Source organism: Triticum urartu, chromosome 4A (assembly GCF_056163025.1).
Source record: "Triticum urartu cultivar PI428250 chromosome 4A, HENAU_Tu73, whole genome shotgun sequence".
In the NCBI taxonomy this organism is placed as follows: Eukaryota; Viridiplantae; Streptophyta; class Magnoliopsida; order Poales; family Poaceae; genus Triticum; species Triticum urartu.
In genome coordinates, this window is record NC_141876.1 from 110,025,744 (window position 1) to 110,034,129 (window position 8,386).

Sequence of the window (8,386 nt, forward strand, 5' to 3'; positions counted from 1 at the left end):
CTTCTCCCTAGTACAGAATTGATAGTCTTGGAGAAAACTCGCTCTTCCTTGGACAAAACTATCCGATGATGGTGAAAGGCGATCCAACTGCTGTTGGCACATTTATGAGAAGCAACTGTGTCTATACCTCGGACATTTGTGTGGTTCCCTACCCTGGTAGGGATATAGTAGGCCACTTCAGCCTGGATGACCAGTCCTGTGTTGGTTTCCAGATCGACAATCGATGGCCCGTCCCAGAGAATCACTTGTGGTTCAAAGCAAGCGTTTCCTACGCCGAGGAATGGTTGAGTTGAAGTTCATTTCATTGCTTGTTATTTATTGTGTGGTGAAAACTTTAGTATTTATAATGTATCCTCGTTGTCGATGTGGGTTGATGACCTGTTGTATGTAATAAAATGATATGCGTGTGATAAACTTACTAAATTTATGAATGGCTTTCGAGTCGCTTCTCTGAGTGAGTGGTGCGACGAGGCAAAAAAATATTTTCTGAATACATAATTGTACATGCATTGCAACAGGTTATCGGATGAGGCCAATCAACAATAGAAGTACACTATTTGTACTAGCTTCACATGCTTCGCGCGTCGGGTGGGTGTTTTTACTGTAGCCATATGTTAATGTGTTCGCTGTACGTAACCAGCACCTCGAATCCTCGATGCTAGTACTATATAGTAGGAGTAAGTAGTAGGAGTAGTAGGGTGGCATGGGCCAGGACAAGCATTCACGTCCAGGAGTACGGCACACGCCACCACCACGACATCCATCTGACACCATATTATTTCTTGGAGTCCGTGCTAGAGCAATCTCTTCAACCCCGTCGTTTCTCTAACTTCAACCATCGCGTGGCGGGCGAGGTGGGGGTTTGCCGATAGTCGATTTCCTTAAATGCGGTCCCACTTGTAAGGCCAACTCCAATGCACGACCCCAAACGCACCTCCGTTTTGCATGAACTCCAACGATAATTTTGACTAAAAAAGCAAGACCAAAGAAAACAAGAACCACAAGAATACATTTTACTACTCCTGTAAGTTGGATTAGTGCCTTCTCGATGCATTCATTGTTGATCTGCGGAGGCTCGATCTTGCGTGCTTCTTTCTTCTTCGAGTGTAAAGAAGTAGACATTGCTTCCTCGCATCTAGTCTCATGTCTAGCCTCTATTCTAGTAGGAGTATCAACAAGTGCACTAATCTCATCTCTAGCCTCTGTGCTAGCTAAAAGTGATAGAACATCTACTAAATTGTGCTCTATCAATATATGGATGTACTCTTCTTCCCAATACAAAAACTTGCATCCATTCTACTCCCTCCGTTGCACAATACATGCCTTCTATTTGTCAAAATATATATGTATCTAGACATGTCTTAGTATATAGGTACATCCATTTTTGGACAAATGGAAGTCAAGTATTTTGGAACGGAGGGAGTACACAATAAAAATTTTAAGTTAGCACAACTAGTCTAATCCGAGAGCAGAACCGAAGATTTGGTCAGGTTCTTCCTCCTTTTGCCGACACGTGGGACATCCAGCGTCCAGGTCGTGTCATGAAAGAAAATAGAGTGGTAGTTGAAGCCACGAGATGTGCATCTTGGGTTAAACTGTAAATAGAATCTTACTACTCTTGAGTAACTCCAAAAGCGGCCACCGAAGATCTTTATTGGATTTGTTTTTCATCACCAGCACGTCGAGGTGAAAGATGTGCAGGTTCAGTGGGTCCTCTTGCGTTTTCACTGACATGTGGGGCCGCATGTGAGCAAACAAATGATGGGCTCCGCGCGTCCGCTGGCTGGATGAGAAGAGAGATAGAGGAGGGCTGAGCACAGACTGCGGGAAATTTGTTCTACGTACCTCGATATAGGCTCGATATAGTGGAGTGGCATGGGCCATAACTAGCATTCACGTCTAGCAGTACGGCACACGCCACCCACACAAGTCCCATCCGACATCAATTTTCTTGGACTCCGTCCTACAGCCATCTCTTCTCCCTCCTGTTTTCTCAGCCATCGCGCGGTGGGCGGGGTGAGGGTTTGCCGATAGTCGGTTTGCTCAACTGCGGTCCCACTTGTAAGTGAAAATGCAACACCGCACACATTCCTGCTTGAGAGGCGTGCCGAACCATCCGTGTGGGGGTGCAACGCGAACACGACAGGCTTTTCCTTGTGAACTCGTAACTTGTAAATTTTGGTTCTGCTCCATGGCGCGACCGATAGATAGAAAATAACGATTTTGCCTAGAGTAATGAGAAGCTTGGTTCTGGCACCGTTCATGCATGGAGTACGTATGAAAATTATGAAGTTGATGCGGAAGGTAAGATAATTACTGTAGTATCATATACTACTACATGGGTTTGACGGAAAGATAAAAATACATACGGATCCATCAACGTTCAACGACATCCTCATGCCCTAGTGCACCGGGTCACCAACCGACGTGTGAGGAGCAGCGGCGTTGGCGGCGAGCTCAACGTGCTTCTGAACAGTGCCATCCAAGGTTGCCCTGCGCTCCAAGAAGGCCAGCGTCCTATCGTCCTCCTCTTGCATGTAGTAGTCCTTGTGGACGATTTTCCCGTAGACGTGGGTGATTATGTCGATGGTGTCTTGCTGCGCCAAGCGCTGCGCGGCGAGCGCGACCTCGAGGTGGACATTCTCCGGCATGACGGCGGGCAGTCGCATGGCCACCAGTGCGTCGAAGAGGTTGTTACCATAGTGTCCGTTGAGGGTGGCGGGCATCGCAGAGCCTGGGCGCGTCGACGGGAGGCTTACGTCAAAGTCGTCCGCAAGCTTCTTGACGACGGTGAACTTGTCGAGGAAACCGACGAGGACCTCATCGAACAAGGAGACGAAGCTGTTGTCCAAGTGGCCCCTAGCCCTGGCGGCCTCAAGCAATACTACCTGGAGATGTTCCTCGGTGCCGGGCCACAGGCCAGCGTCGTGGACCATCTGGCACAGCCGGCTGATGCTCGCACTCATCGCCTCCATGGGTCTACCGTAGCTTCTAGTCAATTGATCTTGCGATTCGAGTGATCACTCAGCCCTAGGTTAGCGTGCATAGGTGCGTATGATTTCGTACTACTCCTCGGCCCTCTACTGCACCTACCTTTGGTTGTATTATAGGTGGGCCAGCCACCCCCTGGGGCCATGTGTCATTCACCCAAAGGCAGTTCCTCATAGTGAATATCCGTTGGTCAAATTATTACGTGCTGCTCCTCACAGTGAAGTGACAAGACCCTGCGCCGGAGATGACACCTGAGTATAGGCGCCGTGTTCGGCATACCATAGTCAGCCTCACCGTCTGTAGTCACTATCATCATGGCTGTAGAGCTAGCCTGCTTACAACTAGCCCTGCTCGACATAATTTCCCGTGCGTAGATGCCCGTGCATTGCACGGAACACCAAGATTGGGGGTGGACGGCTCCGGCAGCGGCCATCGCGCTAGATTTTTTCCATGGCCTTCTACTCCTAGATGTGGTGGGGAGGAGATGAGGCTGATTGTGAGAGACAAGGGTTGTTTGTAAATAGGGAACAAGTGCGGGCATCTTTTGCAAAAATGGAGAAGCTTGGTTTGTATGCGTCAGATCTAGATCCGACGGCTATTGGTGAAAGATGGGAGGCACAACATCATCACCAACTCAGGACCTGTTTGATTTGCAGGATTTTGAAAACGCAAGAATAGGACACGGCAATATTACAAGTTTCAAACTGATATTACAAATGTTAGGAGTAATGTTGCACCTACGAAGAGGGAATTACTAGGAAGTTTACGTAAGAACTTTCATTACTTTAGGTGGATGCGGCATTATCGTACAAACTAAAATCCACCGCCCTGACAAGTCACTAATGGGCAAATAAGTTTTCGAGTCTTTGGCCACTTGATGTTTCAAAAACAAATTCAGCTTCTGCGGAGACTTTGTCATTTAGGCTTAGACGCTTGCGGTGATCAGCACGCCATTCGTTGTTGCACCAGAGAACACCAAACATCATTACATTGAGCACACTTGCCTCCAGAACAAAGAACCTGGCCAATTTAATCTCAGATGTGCTACCTCAGTAGTCGATCAAATCAATTTCTGTAAGATGGAGATCAAGGCATTCGATGAGATTGTTATAGTGCAGCACATTTTTCACTTTCGGGTCTTTTTTATCTGCAAAATAAGAGAACATATTAGAGCAGCTGGCTGCATAAGATTGTCATGTCATCAAGAGGTACCAATATCATTCGCTCATACGATAGGGTTGGCTGGCTAGTGATATTTTTTCACTCTCTCTCTCTCTCTGTGTGTGTGTGTTTCCTCTCATTTAACTAGGAGCACGTGAAGAGCTTGGGCATTTGTTGCCTTCCACTATGTGGCCGATGCCATATTTCGCAAAAGTATGCCACATAACACGCATCAATGTCAAATCAAAAGATTTTGGCACCGCTCTCGCGATGTGAGAGAGTTGGCACCGCTGTGCACACAGACCCACATGTATAAACAAATCAATCAAACCAACTACACCAGCCTCTCACTCTCCCAAACAAGTGTTTTTTTATTGCCTCGGTCCTCTCTCTCTCTCCCACGCAGTGTTTTTTCATTGTGTGAGTTAATTTGGCACCGGAGCAAAGTAGGTGATCCAGATTGGGACACCAGGTGAGCAATGGAGGGGCATCGATGCCAAATGCATCACAAGTGAATTTGGCACATGTTTTGGCCTACATAGCCCACTTTTGTAATACTACCTCGTATTTAGTATAAAATTTTGACCATAGATTTACCTAAGAAAATGCCAGTGCATGTCACTAAAAATTACACCATTTGAAATTATGTTCAAATAAGAATCCAACGATATAGTTCTTAGTGACATGCATTAACATTTTGTCAGTTAAATCTATGGTCAAATTTTGATACTACAAAATTGGAAGAGTAAACCAGCAGAATTTGGCAGACGAGTACACCAACGCTATCAATTTCGGCGCGTCAATGACCCTGATTTTTGTTGGACCTTCTAGATCCCATACAAGCAATCTCTCAAGGAAAGACGCATTCTCAATGATCATAACATGGAACAGCTGGAGTGATCTCTTCCCAATTGATGTCTTGTTGCGGGGCCAGCAAGACACATAAATCCATCGGAGATTCGTCGAGGCGATGTGGAGGCTAATGAACCTGTGGATCTGCTCAAGACGAAGGTACTCGAGCGCAGTACAACTGCGGACCAGGTGCTCCATAGCCTTCTTCAAGATGACAACGTCGAAGAAGTCGAGCTGCTTGAGTTGAGGGAGAAGAAGAGCGGGCACGGCATTAATCTGGGGAAGATAGCAGGAGCTGAAGCTGGCGCGGCGCAGCGTTGGCGTGAGGCGGAGCACGGACGGCGGCAGAGAGCGACATCGTCCAGCTTCAAAGCTGAGCTCCTCGAGCTGATCTAGGGTGGGGGATAAGAACCACTCGTCGAACTTGGGTTGGACCTTGTAGTTGGTACTGAACATGCGGATCTCAAGGTGTTTGGCTAGCCCAGGGTGCGATGAAAGGATCTTGGAGACTGCGGCCATGCGTTTGCAATCCCCATCGTAGAGGCAGCTGTCGACGGTGAGGTTGAGCGGGACGCAGCGCCAGAGGGGGCGCCATCACCGAGAGAGCAGGGCGGTCCGCACGGCAGATTTGGTGGGGAGGAGGCCGATGATGACGAGCAGCGTGTCATCGGGGAGGCTGCTGATAAAGTCCAGGCTCGCCAGATGCGGTTTTGGCTCGAGCCGCCTCCGCTTGTTAGCTGCCTCGCCGTCCATCTGAACCGGCGGCGACGCCGGTGTACACGTGTTCTGGTGTGTGTTGTGTGATGGGTGTGTGCGAGTGCGTCCTTCTGTGCATGCCGCCGCGCAGTGGTGAATTGTGCGCGAGTGCGTCCTTCGCGCGCAAGAAGTTTGTCCTCAATGCGCCCTCAATTTACTAGCGTGCGGGGTGCTACCCTGAGTAGTTTCAACTTTGTTTACTTCACCGCGTGTCAGATGGGCCTCTAGTTTACTTATTTTCACCCACTGCCACATGGGCCAGCACACGAAGATACAGAACATGAGCTGACAAGGCAGCATGTGGATTGGTTGACCGGTCAACTAAACAATATACGGAGCTATACACTGACACAGTGAGTGTATAATCCGTCGGTATAAAGAGTTCGAGTGAGAGGGGAGGCCCGTGAGAGATAGCAGAGAGAGAGAGAGCTACTCCCTCCGTTCGATAATGTAGTTCCAACATTTTTTTAAGTCAAACTTTTGAAACTTTGACCAAGTTCATAAAGAAATTACTTATATCTACAATACCAAAGATAAATGATAGTATGAAGTAAGTACATGTTGTGATGAATCTAATGATCGTTCCAGATGTAAATGTTTTTCTCCACATATACCTGGTCAAACGTTTCTGAGGTTTGACTTCTCAAAACATCCATATGCTTATGGACGTGACAGAGTTCCTAACAAGGGAGAGAGAGAGAGTGAGTGAAAAAAGTATGTGTTCGTGTGTGGAAGAGACATGGACAACACACGATAAAAGTAGAGGAAAAGCGTGCGTGTCTTATGCAAACATATCACACATGCATCTTCGACAACGGAGGCAAGGTGAGGATATAGTGTGTGGTTGTTTGGAACCGAGAAAGCAAGACCCCTAGCACGTGGCCAAGAGGGGTCTGACAAACAAGGGAGAGAGGTCGAGAGAGACGTACGGAGAAAATGCAGACATGGGGAGGAGAGAGTGTATGTTTGTCATAGAGAGATCCCCTGGAGATCGTGATGGGACTACATGGGTGGGAGATCGAGTGACAAGGTGTGTGCACGATAGAAGATGCCCCGAGAGATATCGAGATAGACGTATGGATGGAAGGAGACAATACGTGTGTTCCTGTTGGCTAGTAAGAGATAATCATACTTAGGAGGGGGGAGTGCTTGTGCCTATGATGGATTGAGGGATTATGGTACTTAGGGGGGGCGTGTCACATGGAGAGAGAACAAGGGCGGAGAGTGTTGGATGGGTCTATATGTATAGCGCGAGCGAGACATGTGTATGTGTGAACCAGGGAGATATAAGGCCAGTTTGGCTTGCGTCCTGAGCATCTTTTGCCTGCCTGGGGTTGTGGCTGGATTTCATGCATGCTTGTTTGGTTGCTACCCTGTGAAAAAGAAAGCCCGCCTGGCCTGGGTTCCCTTGCACTTTAATTAGCATGGCTGAACTCCAGACACTGCAAGTAGCCTGGCCCAGGCGACCGATTTCGAACGCCTGGTCGTGCCTGGTCGTGTGGCCACGAGGCTAACAGCAACATGGATGGATATTAGCATTAAATAATTTATGCATGGATTGATTGATGGGACGTTGATGCTTTGCCTGGCCCAGGCATGAACCAAACGCTTCAGCACCACACAAGCCTGGCCAGGCAGAAATATTTTACATCTCACGTCCACACCAGGCAGTACCGGCCATCAAGGCATGAGGGTCAGGTCATGAACCAAACTGACCAATAAAGTTTGAGAGAGATTGAGGAGCCCCGATAAGGCTGAGTGGTGCGTCAGATAGCTGAGAGGGGGAAAGAGATATTCCATCCGCTCCATAATGCAGTGCATGTAAATTTTTCAGAAGTCAAACTTTGGAAACTTTGATCAGGTTTACGCAAATGTTATTTATATCTACAATACCAAAGATACATCATACAAAACTACATCTCATGGTGAATCTAATGGTATATGTTTGCCATACTAGATGTAATTCTTTTTCTCCACGTACATGGTCAAACTTTGTGATGTTTGACTTTTCAATAAATCTATATTCTATGGACCGAGGAGAGTGCCTCAGTCGAGACAGATCAAGTGCGTGTGAAGGAGAATGAGTAAGTGTGCAAAAAGAGTATGCGTGTGAAAGAGAAAGTGACAACAAATGATAAATTAGAGAGAGTGTGTGTTTTTCGTTTCTTATGCGAACATATCATGCATGCATCTCCGAGATGGAAAAGCGAGGCGAGGAGATACACGAAGATAGCTAGTGTGTGATTGTTTGCAACAGAGGGAGACACCCCTGTAGCACATGTCCAATAGAGGTGTGGCCAACAAGGAACAAAGGTCGAGAGGGACACATGGATGGCATGGACGCATGGGGAGGGAGAGAGGGTGTGTTTGTGATAGAGAGATCCCGTCGAGATCGTGAGGGGACTATATGGGTGGGAGATCGAGGGAGTGCGTGCGCGATAGAAAGATGCTCCGAGAGAAATCGAGATAGACCATGCACATGTTTGTGATGGAGACTAAGATTATCTAGTCATATACATATAGGGGGGACTGGGTGTCCCTACAATTGAGTGAGAGACCATCATACTTGGCTAGTTGGGCATGAGATTGTGTGTGTGCGCGTGTGAGATGGAGAGAGAACGAGGGG